The sequence below is a fragment of the Pseudopodoces humilis genome, chromosome 14, assembly GCF_049639895.1.
Source record: "Pseudopodoces humilis isolate 2021_Gansu_Grassland_sample_001 chromosome 14, ASM4963989v1, whole genome shotgun sequence".
In the NCBI taxonomy this organism is placed as follows: domain Eukaryota; kingdom Metazoa; phylum Chordata; class Aves; order Passeriformes; family Paridae; genus Pseudopodoces; species Pseudopodoces humilis.
The window spans coordinates 12,374,520-12,387,413 of NC_142213.1; the positions used below are offsets into that span (position 1 = coordinate 12,374,520).

The following is a 12,894-nucleotide window of genomic DNA, read 5'->3' on the forward strand; positions in this document are numbered from 1 at the left end:
AGACAAAAGAACAGCCAGGAAGCTCATCAATAAAGGCAGATATTTGTGTCAGTCTCTGACTTTGAGCAGGCAGTATGTCTAGTTCTGGCCAGAAATAAGTCTCTTGCACAAACAATCTGAAGTACAAACCCAAGGTAACTGTATCAATACAAAACCCTGTGCCACAGTCCAGAAAAAGGGCATACAATCTTCACCACATATTTCTTCTACTAGTATGCTTGAAATTATTGGGAAATATATGTAGAAAATTAAAAGTCCTAAGAAAGTATTTAAAAGTTTGCTGACTTCTCCATTGAGACAGGAAGGAAGTTAAAAGAATGTTTAAGCCTACTGACATAGCATTAGTCTTTTTTCTGAATGTTAATGTTAGCAGACATTTGTAGTAGAGCCTAAATCATAAAATTGTTTTTTTTAGCATTTGGCTGCAGAGAAAAACTCACCTTAGGTCAAAAGGTGATAAAAATTCATAAGAGAAGTGAGAAATCAGCATACAGTTCTGAAAGGCTTTTTTCTTTTTGTAAACAATTCATAACCAAAAGCTATGTTTGGCAATACTGCAAGGAAGGTGCAATGACCCCTCAGGTTACTATCATGTTATTAAAAAAGGCTTTTTTAAAAAGAGAAAGGCAGGTGAATAAAATTCACTGTTGCCTATGCTCCATGCTGTTAGCTATATAGCAACACAGAAAGGAATTAACAATTAATGAATAGTTTATAGAAATACAAGCAATCATCCCAAGCAGGTTGGAACTAGAGAAAACTACATCTTGAGATCATACTGACTCAGGTTTTACTTCCAATAAAAAGGCACACAATATGGTTTGTGTGCTACAAATGGTCTGACCAAATTATGCAGATTTTAAAGATTTTTTAAAGGCTACCATGGCAAAGAAAACTACCTACCTAGTTACACAAACAAATTACCAGCAGATCAATTAAAACATGAGGATTAATAGCATGTAAAATTTCCCATAGTAACTACCAAGGTACAAACTCACAGCCTCCTGTAAAGGAAAGCAGAATAATTTGTCCCACATTTACCTTATGTTGGATAACAGAATACACAGGTAATAACTAAGGCATTTTAACTTGCCCCTGACATTTTGTGCAGCACCATCTTAGGCTAGCATCTAAAAATTAACGTGGCCATAATTTGCTCCCCTGGTGTAAGAATATACACATATGTTAGAAGATATCTGTGCAGCCTGTGTGCACTGCTGGGGGAGGTAAGGAAGCTCTGCTATCACAAGCACCTCTGCTCTGTAATCACAAATCCCTCATGGCTGTCACAGGAGCCAATACATATCTGAAGTCTGCCTGGACATTACTAAAGCTCTTTACACATAAAGTCCTTCATGTGACAAGGGGACATGGGAAGGGCCAGCTGGATGGCACTGCACCGAGGAAGGAGCAGCACTCAGCCTCCTCTGCTGAGAAAGACACCAACAAAGATCATCCACAATCACCTGGCTGTTCCCTAGCAGAACAGGTAGCAGGTGCATTTAAAAACCAGTTTTTCAGGTCTGAACTCAAATTGTATGGTAACCATGCAACAGACCACCCAAGGGTCTGTGACTGGCCAGAGGGTCACACAGCAGGAACAGGAATAATCAAAGGCTGCTTGGATCCTTCTCACAGAGCAAAGAAAAGCCCGTGCTGGAGGTGTCTTGTACAGGAACAGGGATATAGGAACCCTGGGAAGCACTGACCAAATCCTAAAGTACACTTCAAAGAAGGAAGCTTTGGGAACAGCATGCTGTACAGTTTGTTTTGCACCAACCAGCAATGGCTAGCATCACCTGGAAAACTTCTTAAAAAATTCCACCCACTACTAGCTGTATGTCTTTGTGACTGTCAGTTATCTCATGCCTCCAAGAGTGAAGTATTTCTAGCTCACAAGACTCCAAAAAAGTTTGTTTCCTTCAAAAAGACAGAGTCAGAACTGATTTTAATGTCTGGAGCATTTGTTCCCAAGGTCCAGGCTCAGTAAGTGGGTACAGAGAGGCAGCACCCAGATCCCTGAGGTGCTTAAAGCACTTGCATACGGGGTGGACACAAATACAGCTGGCTTCTTGCAAAGAAGGCAAAACTCAGAGTGATACCATCACCAACCCGCATTAAAAAAAAGAGAACTTATTAAAATTCAACCACAAGGCTGGAAAGAATGGTGGAGTTGTTCCCTACTCAGACTTTGCAGATTTCCAATCCACTGCTCTGACAGCACAGTTCAGGTTACAGCAATTAAAAGTATTTCTGGACAACCTGATTTCCAATGTGTTAAGCAGCTGCCTTCAGAAGTGCTCTTAAAATACACAACTTTCCAGGAGACATACACTGCCTTCTCCCTTCTGGTTATCTCCAGAATCCCTTCCTATCAATGGCACTAACCCAAGCCTGACTCTGGATCAGGGCAAGTTCTTCCCAAGTCCCCCCTAGTATCATTATGCAATAATAATACAATATAAGTAGGTCTCCTTTGCCTGCAACCCATCCCATTTCTGTGAGGGCAGTGCACAGTTAAAGAAATCCTTCCTCCTCCCCCCAGTCTCACATTTTTTGCCTCTTGAAAACCCTTCAGTTTCTAATGAGAACATTTTTATAGCATGTAAAAACTGCAACAACTGATTCATGGCTTTCCAGTTCCCAGAGTTCCCATACTTTCTACAACCAACACTCCTCAGACTTATCAGTAAGTTTGGCTGTTTGGGTTTTTTTTTGGCCACTGCTTCTTAAAAAACTGGCTGTTTGTAAATGCACAAGCCCAAAGAATGATGCCTGGAGTATTGATACACAGAATATGATGAAGCTGACATTCAGAAAGACAAAAAGAAACAAGCACAATATTTTGGATTCTGTGGCCTTCAGAACTGTTGCTTTAGTTAGTTTTCTTTATTTATACCAATAGATATTTATGTATCTTTACATATACACGTTTTTATTGGCAGCAGAGAACTCCAGGAAAAGCATAGCCATGAACAATGCAGTTTAAAACAAGTACAGGAGAATCTATTTCCAAATACAGCTGCCTGCATAAAAGTAGGACAGAAATTATTTCAACATGTAAAACAAGTGTTTAATGCTACTCTGATAAACCAATTTAGCTACAACTACATCCAAATTCCCTGTGTAAACATGTTTGATAAACGATAATGGAATACAGAGTTAATATAAGAAAAGAGCAACTCTTATTTCTTGCTTGAATCTGTCCAGAATTTTGAAAAGCAAAACTTCTCCTTTTACACTCCCAATATACTATTAATGAACTACAATTTAATCTCCTTTATCTAACAAGATTGTTAAATAATTGGTCTACACTTGACCAGAAGCAATTAATACCCACATGCAGCTCTGCTCAGACTGACAACCTGTGTCACTGAATTGTGTTCTACAACTCCACAAGTGAGCTCTGAACATGCAAGCAATCAACACATCAGCTCGCTGGGAAAAATAAAACAGCCTGTGTGGAACTTCGCCTTCTGTGGCATTGTAAAAACTGCATCAAACTGTTTTTACCAAGTAACTACACTGGGTTTTTCCCATTTCTTTGAAAGCTAAACATAGTGTTTGTACTGTTATCAAGTTCTCACTTTTTCAGAGCAACTCCTAGCTTTGAGTACCTTCCAGTGCGAATTTTGTGTTATTATCTAATGTGCAACAACACTGCATTCTGCCTTATTTTAAAAGAGCAGCACCCTGATGGAGGAGGGAGTGGGGGGCTTGTAATTGTTACAATTAGCAATCTAAAAATAAAAAATAAAAACTACTAAATTCAAAACAGGATACTCCTCAGGAACCTGACAAAAAAACTAGATGATTTTTAAAATGTACTACAGTGAAATATTTTTACGTTCATTTCCTGCTATACAAGTAAAACAGAGGAAGAAAGCTCACTCTTAAGAAATACTGAAATCGGGGTAACAATTTAACTGGCAACACCTCCAACCAAAACAGAGTCCAGGTCGTTTTTCCAGCATGTTTCAGAAGTATAACTTGGATAACCAGGAGCCAAATTTTACAGTATAGCCACCACTGATGAGGAGGGAATTCTCCCTGCCTGTCTCTCTAGAAGTTCAACAATATGTTCTGGCCACTTCCTCTAGCCTGGTTGTTCTGTTCCTACAGAGGAAAAAAAGTCATACTTAAAAAATGCTTATCTTATGAAAAAAACCTGCGTTTTGTCTGTTTAGCTTCATGAATCATCTCTTGCAGCAGGTCAGATGAGCACCAGTGCTGACTTCAGGGCGGGGTGGAAGCACAGGGGCAGGAAGTGAACAGAGCTGCTGGCTTTTAGTGACAGCTGCTCCTTGAGCCAGCTTAGCTGTACCATAAAAATCACAGCCTTCAGTGCACTTACTTCTGTGTTCATATTCAAAGTCATATATTTCTGGGAAATAAACGCTTTTTTTACCCAAACATCGTTAGTCATTGTTACATAACAAGTGAGCAGAAAGGGATCCAAAGTTCCCAAAAGAGGCTGTGCCCTCCTGAATATACACAAGACCTTGCTGGAAAAAAAAGGAGAAACATTAAATTCACAAACAAGGTGGATACTCCATAGTGGAGCACAACTAGGCCCCAAAACCCCAAAACTCAATCTGCTCACAAGAATACAAAGTGACTGGTAGTTATGTCAAATATAGAGGAAGATAAATTTTAACCTCAAAACCAAGTTCCTGATTAAAATGTATTAGCAATGCCTACATACATTTAACATATTTTCTGTTATATTAGTTTATTGCAACAAACATCTCACAAATACATAAACATTTGTTTCCTTGGCATTGAAATGCAAATGCTTGCCATCTTGGCTGAAACCACCAGCAAAGGAGCAGAAGGTCAGGCAAAAGAGTGGCAGGAGTGAGAAAGTCAGACAGCAGTACCCCAACTTCCTTTCAAATGATAAAACTGAAACCAAAATTCTCGTCTGTTACTGCAACTTATTTTTTTAATTTATTCCTGCATGTGCTCAGTAGCAATAATAGGGGGAAAGAGAAAGACACAGAGAAAAACTCCAGTACAAAGTTCATCCTCTCTCAACTTGAGCCAATCTGGGTTTTTCCCCATAGCTTAAGCCTGAGCTTGTTTGAGGAAGCAGGTCCTGCCTGAAATATTGCAGCAGATGGGCTCAGGTTGACACGAGCCAGATGCTAAGAATATCTGGCATTTAAGTGATCAGGGCTTTATCACCCTCTTCCATTAATTTCAGCCGAGTTTGAATTAACCTCAGTGAGCTCAGTCTGTCCCAATACACCTTTGTGAGTGCCTTCCCAGCTGCACTTCTTGCCCAGCTCTTCCATGTGCTCTGTCATCCTACAGGAACAATTGTTCCTCACCCTTTTGGTTACTTGGATGGAAAACACTATTCAAGTAAAAATTAGTCACTGCTAGGTGGTTTGATCATCAACTAGTTCTTTCAAAGAACCCCCAGAATGAATGTATATTTTTTAATGTATATTTTTTTAATAAAGCAGAAAATTTCCCAGACTAGACATTAAGTAAATAAGTAAATATTGACTAAAACCCAGGCTATATTACAAATGAAGAGCATCTTACTGCAGTATTTTATTCAACTCACTGAAATGCTAACTTATCATTATTAGTCATAACAAAAATTCACAGAATTTAAAGTAACAACATAAACCCAAAATTATACAGTCACAGGTAAACTATTTCTACATTTTTCTACCTATAAAACACTATGTTGTCTTTTTCCTTGAAATAAAGCATGCAGTCTTGAGACCTGACAACTTTTTCAAAGCCCTTTAAAGTATTTTTTGTTGATTCTGAGACTATGCTTGGGGCTTTATAACAACCCATTTACAAGGCAGCATTATTAAAAAAAAAAAAAAGAAAAAAAAATTTACTGCTTTCTTGCTGAACACCTCAAAAAAATATAGTCCTTTTGTTGTGGACAACTTACATGACAAACAGTACCGAGCAGAAGGTGGCACAAAGCCCTGTCACTGTCCTTAAGCCATGCAGGACACTGGAGAATGAGCCTGAAAATTACCTCCTTCACTTTGCCAGAAGGCCCCAGCAGCAACCTGAGCAAACACACAGACACTGCAGTGAGCACAGCACACACAGAGCACTTGAGGGAGAAGCTGCCAGAAACAGCCAGCTCTGCTCAATGGAACGCGTCCCCTTTCTCTGACTTACACCAGTTGCAGTCTTGGTAATCTTTGTTATTTCTGTTTTTAACTAGAATCATCACTTACTCACTTTAGTTTTGTGCCCAGAGACAGAAGTTAAACACACCCTGTTGGTTCCTTCTCTCTAATTACAGACCAGCAGCTACTTTTAATACTGAGAAGGGGATTACAGAGCAGCTGTTAAGAGAGGGACATTTTGGCCATTAGCTGTGAAGGAAGTTCTTAGGAAAAGCGGTGCATACAGCCCTGCTACCACAGGACAGCCAGAGCTTTGACTTTGTTTCTTCCTTAAAGCACCAACAGACCTGAAGCCTCTAGAACTGCAGGGCCTGTGCTGTAGAAATCAAACCAGCAGCTTGGCTGCTACAGAGGAGGAGGTTTGTTTATTTTTTATGAAAGTGCCATTGAAAAGAGACTATACAAAACAAAACTGTTTGAAGGGCACATTTTGACACATATCATAATTCCAAGGTGCTGAGCTAAAGCAATGTTTTGGTTAGAAAAGGAGCAGCAGCCACAGGTTCTACTTAAATTCTGCTGTTTAAGTATTCTAGACAAAATCATTCCACCTTTCACAACCTCATTCTATGAGAATTCATTCAACTGAAGAGGTAACGTTCAGCAGTAGCAACATACACGTGGTGTGCAGGAAATATCATTACAGCATATTTTTGCTGTCATATGTTATTATTAAGCAAAGAAAAACACAGAGGAAAGATCCAATGCACGGCTTGCCCCCCTGCCTGCATATATGGACTACCCTGCTGCTCAGCACCACAAGACAGAGCCTGGATCCTATTTGAGGAGCCTCAGGATGGTGTTAGATGTGAAAGACAAACAACAGTTACTTAAAGTGATTTCCAAGTCTCTAGAGATAACAATGATAATGTTTTTTATTATCACATAACAGTGCTGTAAACTCCTAATTTTTTAAGACAGCAATTTTTTTCCAGACGGAAATGTTCTGGTTTTGTAAGAGATCCAAAACCAAGATCTTTACTGTTCTCAAAATGTAAAATAGAAAATTCTTTTTTTTTTTTTTGCAAACACAAGACAGATTCTTTGTGAAGTCCCTTGTAATGGCCTGAGGAAGATGTTGCACTTCCTTATAGTAATACAAGATGATGCACAGTGCTTACAAACTATTTCACACTGCAACATCCTGTCAGTTTAGCAAATAATCATCTTTAAACTTTGCAGATACTAGTTTAAAATATGATCTCCCTCTCTGCAGTATTCAGCCTTTGAAAGAACCAGTTAACTCCTCAAATGGCCCTTTAGAGACACTGCACTTCACAATTTGAATATTGACCGGGTTTATTAGGGAAGGAAGGAGAGATCTTTGGCTCGAGCAGGTCCCGGCTTTCACCCGAAAAGCCTTGTTGGTTTAAGGAAGGTCTGTAAGTCTTTGACAAGCTGAGCTCGCAGGCAGCTCCGGAGACTTGGGAGCTGTCAGAGAGAGCAGAACAGCGGAGAGCAGCGAGTGGCAGCTCAGTGGCACCGAGCCTCCTGTGGCACCCACAGCACAGCCCATTCCTGCCCAGCTGCTCCTACTCACCTCAGCCCTGACTTCCGAGGACAATACAACACTCCTACATTCACACAAAACCCTAGGTATTCCTATACAGAAAAATCCCAAATGACGTCTGCAATACATAAGCTTTGCAGATGCTGAGTGCACTGTATTAATCTGAAACAAATCCAGGTAGTCTGGATCCTTTTTCAGAAGGATAAAACATAGCTTCAAGACAGTCTATAAGACTGAGGGAACAATAACTGGGTGAAGTATTTCACCCTAGATTTTATAGGCTTCATAATAAGTTTAAATCAGAACAAGTAATTTTGATAAATTCTGTAATATTAAACCCAAGTCAAAGGTGTAACACAAGAATAAATCTAAGATTTCAGTTTAGAGATTTTATTGTAATTTCACAGGGAATACTGTCTTTTTCTATTTTTTAAATCCAAGAACAACAGGCAATTACACCTACACCCACCTTAATAGAAAACAGTGATCATCACCCCTAGGCTTACACCTTAAACTAATTCGCTCTCAGCCAGCACCTTCTCTTTCACTTAGCACAAGCCGAGGACATAAATATCCACATACATTAGGGAATGAAGTCTGTCCCCTGTTTACTCTTAATGGTGTTGACTTTAGCTTCATTAAGAAAAATTTAAGAAGTTTAATGGCTGCTTTACAAGAACCCCCAATGGCCCTAATTGTTGTTACTAATGGCTTCTGGAAGCAAAATTAACATGCTATAATGGCCATTAGAAATCCGTATTGGCTTAGTGTTTCCAGAGAGGTATTCCACATACCCCTCGGTTTCTGTTCCACACTTCTGCATAGGGGGAAACTGTCAAGGTGTGGTGACTTTGGCAAATACTGTTTTTAATGTCACCCACTGCAATGAAGACTTTTTCATAAATACTTAATTCACTACAAACACAAAAATACCATGAGTGCCATGGTATCACAGGTTGTACCATACACCTCAACACATTCTTTTTCCACCTACAGGGGATGATAAAAATCCTTTCAGATCAGGACTTAAGCATTTGAAAGATCAGGATATCTAAACAAGCAAAAATTTTATTTACTTTTGACCTAGACACAAACATTAAAACCTCCTGGACTTTTGCCCTCCTGGAATCCTGCATGCTAAAAAATAGTATTGGAAATTATTTTTATTAGTCTTCAAAACAGAATTCTTTATAGTAATTTTCCTTTTTAGACATACAGACATAAAGTAAATAAGTTGGTACATTTTTTTTCTTTGTTTGTTGGTTTTTTGTCGGTTTTTTTTTGAGGTGAATTACTTGTAAAAGTTCCCAGGTCCCTCTTTTCTATTAAAAAAAACCCAAACAAAACCCCAAACAAACAAACAAAAAAAAACAAACCCAAAACACACACACAAAAAAAACAAAACAAAAAAACACACCACCCAAACCCCTCCATCATGAATCTTGACAGACAGCAGTAAGGTCACTAATACAGGTACATTTACAGCCTATTTCCCGCTATGAAGAAATTTTCATATTGCAGTGCCCAGATGCTTTATTTCCTATAATAAATCTCAACCTCTTCAGAATCAAATCCAAAATTTTAAGGTACATTTGTGTGGATTTTCCCCATCTCGTATTTGCACTGCTCTTATCACAGCACAGTCTTGGGCCACAACCAAGCATGTCAGGCTCTCAGTAGTAATACAAATAAAATATAACACATCTGACAGGACAAAACCAGAATTCTATGCTGAACCAAATTCAAACATTACACTGCATATTTACTTTGCATGTCCAGAAAGGGTTTCAAAGTGTTTCTGCCCAGTCCTCAGCACTTGTGCTGACCACATCCTTACTGCTTCTGACAGAAGTCTCAGGCTTAACAGACTTGGGTACAGTCCTGGCTCGCTGGTGATGACATGCTCAGTCCCAGGATATCCCTCACCTGCCACTGGCAAACATCACATCCCAGCAATAGTCATCCGACGCTATACTGTATGTTTTAAAGTGTTTTAACCCCTTTATTAAGACTTGTTATAAAAATGCTATGACACATCCCATGGAGATTAGAAATAACTTACCTATTCAGCAGTAAAACAAGACACAAACCAAACTTCTGCTGATATTTCAAGCTCACGCTGGTATTTAAGTACCTCTTTCAACAGCTTAAAGCCCTATTGTGTTAAAAAGGTGCAATTCAAAAAGGATCTGGAATACCTTCTACTAAAAACAACTCAGCTTTTGAGCGCAAAAATAACCCCCAACTTCATTCACGTGCCAATATTCAGGCCTCGCAGATTTACCAATTTTTTACCAATTTTTTTACCAATACCAGATTTACCGCCTTTTCTGAGCAAAATAAACTTGGAGAAAAGCTTTATGGGCCTCAACATTTGTTCGCTGTTCCCAGGTGTATCAAGTGGTGGTAGTAAATAGCCATTACACTGGAAACCTATCGAGCCTTCGACTCTTCGTGTCGCGGTCCGCGCAGCGCTACCCCCAAGCCCTCACCCTGCGGGGGCATCTCCCCTCCCGGGCGGTCTCTCACCTGCGGCCGGCGGCAGAGCAGCGGACTCGGGCTGGGGCTGGGAGCGGGCTCTGCTGCTCCTCCTCCCGCTCCTGCCGCCGCCCGAGGTGTCTCTGGGGCCCGCCGAGCCTCCCCGGCCCGGCGAGGGCGGGCCCGGCGGCATCGCCCCTCCTGCCTCTGCCTCTCCTCCTGGCGGGGAGCGCCGCCGGCACCTCCGGGGATGGCCCGAGGGGCTCCCTGACGCCGCCAGGGGATCCCTGCCACCGTGAGGGACTCCTTCCCACCGCCCGGGGCTCCCTTCCACCGTGAGGGGATCCCTGCCACCGTGAGGGGCTCCCTGCCCTCGGCTGGGGCTCCCTGCCACCGCGAGGGGCTCCTTCCCACCGTGAGGGGCTCCTTCCCACCGTGAGGGGATCCCTGCCGCCGCCTGGGTCTGCTTCCCACCGCCAGGGGATCCCTGCCACCGCCCGGGGATCCCTCCCACCGTGAGGGGCTGCCCGCCCAGCTCTGCCCCTCTCCGCGTCTGCAGCGCCCCGTCCCGCACAGCTCGGGGGGTCCGTGTGTCCCCCCCATCAGCGTTCACGCTGTACCAAGGTGGAAACTAATTTCTGCCCGGGACTCTGAAAAATACAAACGTTTTTAGCCGTGTTTTTTACATCTGGCCGCTGCTGTGGTGGCTCTGGCAGGGCTCCCAAGCTCGTCACAGCCAGGCTGCAGGGGACAAGGGACCAGAGCAGGCTGCACACAAGGGACCTGCCCGTGGCTGCAGCCACCCCACGGCACCCGGCTCCCACTGCCATTGCCTTGGGTCCCCCAGACCTCTCCCTGAGAGTTTCACTGCCCTGGCACTGAGCATCAAGCCTCCAACTTATGGCTACTAATTCAGATGGAGCCTGGCTCTACCACACGTTAAGTCCAATGCAAAGCTCGCTGGAGGCAGCAGAAAGAATGCTGATTTCCATGGATTTTTGGATTAAGCTTATCTGGTGAGCTGTTAGACACTGGCAACCACACACAGCCCACGGCAGGCAGGTGTGTGCCCAGCTACCTGCAGCTACAGCCATGTGTTAGTCATCCATGGACGTAGCATTACTGCAGTAATTCCTTAGTCACTAAATACAATTTGTATTTGTGTCCTGCCAGCCAGCTGGTGCTTTCCCCTCTCCGTAGGCCCGAGAGATGTGCTTCAATTGACTCTGGGAGGGAGTAGCAGCTCAGCACACACATCACAGGCATGACAGGTTTCTGTGACTCTCTAAGCTCCTGCTCCAATATTGCTGGGGAAAATAGAAAAGGCTGTGTTTTCTGAGACTGCCTAGCCATTAGGATGATTGGAGGCTGAATTTTGGAAAGGAATTTAAATCCAGTTTCAGCGATGTGAGACATTAGATAAGGAATACAGCTGGGGAAGTGAGGTACAGGACTGTGCAGCAAGTGAACTGGACTCTGCTCTTCTGAACCCTTGCAATGCTTTCATGTGCAGTCCTGGGCAAGGTACCTAATCATACCCTGGTCCTCCCGCTCCTGTTTTGGACATAGTGTCCAAAAACACCCAGAAATTACAGGAGCACTCAGATGGAAGCAGCGCACAGGCTGTTCAGACCATTTCTTAGGGGAGAGGAGAAGGATCTTCCAGTAAAAGGATTGTTAAAAAGAATTGTCTTCACTGGAAGTTGGATCGGATAACAAGATTTTAAAAAACTGCAGGAAATGGAAAATACATTGTTCTGCTGAGATCATAAATGGAGTTGTTTCAGAACAGATGGACTCAATTTGTCACTTCATCAAAATTTTGTGGACCTTCTGAGCACACAGATTGCTTAACATCATTTCTGCATACCCGCAAAAAGTATTTGCTATCCCAGAGTAAGATCTGAAATTCCTGCATGATTCAACATGACTGACATTGCAGGGGTTTTTTAATGGCAGCAGCTCCAAAGCATTCCAAGTGCTTTATGTACACTGTTGTGCAGATTACTCTTAAACTATCAGCAATTACTGTAACATATTTTTAGAAAAAAAAAAAGTAAAAAAAAACCCACCCCAAAATATAGAAATTAATATCCAGTTCACTGCCTCCTGCCTATGTTACATACAGAGCTCTCCTGTTCTTTTCTCTGCTGCTGAGGTTTCTCTCAGCGCTGGCAGCTGGTTCTCACAGCAGATGCTACCACCCCTTACTGGAGAGCACCTGGCACTGCTGGGAGCCTGCTCAACGCCACCACCCAAGCACGAGGTTCTGTCCTGGGCCAGGAAAGTGACAGCATCTCACCTGTGCTCCTAGTGGCTTATCTTTTCGCCCCTGTAAATAAATCCAAAATAAATTTCCTATGCTTATGTGGTAGCTGCAAATGTCGAATGTTATGGAAATGTAGGCCTTCATTGGAGGTCCATCTGAAATGTTCAAACTTAAACACAGCAATCCCTAGGGTTGTATTTGCTTCTGTGAAAGCTTTCTTCACAGACAAACAGCCATTATTTTCAAGCTCTTGCATAGAAAAATATCCAACAACCCTACAATTATATGTACATACTGAATATATAAAGTCTGAGTATTAAACACACAAATCTAATCTTTCTCAAGATTGAACTGGATAACTATATCATAAATAGTCTTAAAGATTTTGTTAAAATGCATCACATTGGCTGATAAAAATCTAATAAATTTTTTTTTTTAATTTTCTGTGTAACTTATTTGTAGATAGG

At 41.9% G+C, this 12,894-nt stretch overlaps 1 protein-coding gene across 4 annotated transcripts in view; it reads right to left on the reverse strand.

Annotated features, from left to right (window-relative positions):
* Nucleotides 1-10,297, reverse strand: part of ADCY7 (adenylate cyclase 7) — a 60,341-nt gene extending 50,044 nt beyond the window's left edge. For 2 of the 4 annotated variants that reach the window (XM_014255495.2, XM_014255494.2), the window contains exon 1: nucleotides 10,210-10,297. The gene's annotated coding sequence lies outside the window, so the exon portion shown is untranslated. Of the gene's footprint in view, nucleotides 1-6,010; nucleotides 6,032-9,742; nucleotides 9,761-10,209 lie in introns of those variants that run through there. The other 2 variants (XM_088062458.1, XM_014255496.2) reach the window with 2 other exon arrangements.
* Between the last annotated feature and the right edge of the window lie 2,597 nt (nucleotides 10,298-12,894).